A 2,038-nucleotide genomic window follows, 5' to 3' on the forward strand; every position below is an offset into this window, starting at 1 on the left:
AAGGTTTTGTAGTTTTCAGTATACAAATCGTGCACATATTTGTTACATTTAATCCCAAAATATTTTTTTTGATGCTATTGCGTTTTATTACACTTAATTTTCAAATTGTTCATTGCTAGTATACAGAAATATAATAACATTTTCTATATTGACCTTGTATTCTTTGACCTTGATAAATAAAATATCCTAATAGTGTTTTTATTTATTTTAACTTATTTTTTTTTGTTGTGAACATATACACAGCTAAAGATATACCACGTCGACAATTTCTACATGGATAAGTCAGTGACAGTGATTATATTCACATTGTCCGACCATTCTCGCTATCCTTTTCCAAATTATCCTGCCCCCATTATCTTAAACTCACTGCCTCCTAAGCTTCCCATCCAACCTTTCGAGTTGCCATTGTCAATTTGATCTCATACAGATAATTCACTTTTTTGTCGTTGTCGTTGATTTTTGTAAATTCCTTAAGATTTTCTACATGCACAATCACGTCATCTGCAATTCAAGACCATTTTACTTCATTTTTTTCTCCCCCTTTTTCTTTCCCCATCCTTACTGTCCTGGCTAGGATCTCCAGTACAACGTTGAGCAGGAGTGGTGAGAGCGGATACACTTGCCTTGTCCCCAGTCTTAGGGAGAAAAGCGTTTAGTCTTTCAACATTGAGTATATTACTGGAGGTATTTTGTAGCTGCCCTTTAACAGGTTGAGGAGGAAATTCCCTTTTATTCCTACTCTGCTAAGATTTGTTGTTGTTTTTAAATCATGAATGAGTGCTAATTTTATCAAATGCTTTTTTCACATCACTTGACAAGACCATGAAGTGAGCCCAGACCTCTCCTTAACCACTATTCTATGCTGTCAACGTGCCATGTGCCATGTTCAGCTCTACAGATACCATGGAGAACAAAGGAAACCTGGCCTTGCCCAAATGCAGCATATCTCTTCTGGAACTTGGCACTCTGTGGCAATTACCTCTGTCTGCTTCTGCTCTCACTGGGAGCCCCGAGAGGGCCTGTTCATTCGTCTCCATAGCTTCAGTGTCTAGCCCAGTGCTGTTAGCTGAATAGATGAGTTTTAACACAGGAAGCCTTCATGGAGGAAGCAGCTTTTGCATGGAGCCTTGAAGTTTGAGGAGTTGAGTGGTTTCCTTCAGCCCGCAGTTATTAATGACAATGCTGTTGTTAGCTGGTGTTAAGGCGGCCCCAAATCAGGGTGACCTTATGTCCAATAGAATGAAGTGTTGCTTAGTTGCCCAGTCCTGCAACATCCTCACAATCACCAGCATGTTTGAGTCCATCGTTGTGGCTATTGTGCCAGTCTATCTCACCAAGGGTCTCCCGCACCCCCGCTGGCCCTCTACTTCACCAACCATGATGTCTTCCTCTAATGAGTGATCCCTCCTGATGATGTGTCCAAAGCAAGCGAGCTGGACAATGTTCTGCTGTGATCTGCAGGGTTTTCATTGGCTAATGTTTGGAAGTAGATTGCCAGGCCTTTCTTCCTTGTCTGTCTTGGTCCGCAGCCTCTGCCGAAACCTGCCCACCATGGGTGACCCTGCTGATGTTTGAAATACCAGTGGCATAACTTCCAGCATCACAGCAACACGCAAGCCACCTCAGTATGATAACTGACGGATGGGTGGTGGATTAATAACAATAGCTACCTTTTATCAAGCACACACTACATGCCAGGCACTGTAATGAGCCCGTTAACTTCCCCCACATCCAGCTAGTGAGAGGCAGAGGAGACTTGAACTTGAACCCAGGCCCACACCCTTATACTGCCTCTACAAGCCTGGTTCCAGATTAGGGTCAGGTTTTTTTCCCTCTCTCATTCTACAATAGAATGAAGGAATCCCTGAGTGGTGCAAACGGTTAAGTGCTCGACAAGTAGCTGAAAAGGTTGCAGGTTCAAACCCACCCAGGGCACCTGGGAAGAAAAGACTGGCGATCTGCTGCCAAGAGGACACAGCTTGAAAACCCTACAGAGCAGTTCTCTCTGCACACGTAAAGTTGGAATCTACTCAACAGC

Source organism: Elephas maximus, chromosome 22 (genome assembly GCF_024166365.1).
Source record: "Elephas maximus indicus isolate mEleMax1 chromosome 22, mEleMax1 primary haplotype, whole genome shotgun sequence".
NCBI classification, from domain to species: domain Eukaryota; kingdom Metazoa; phylum Chordata; class Mammalia; order Proboscidea; family Elephantidae; genus Elephas; species Elephas maximus.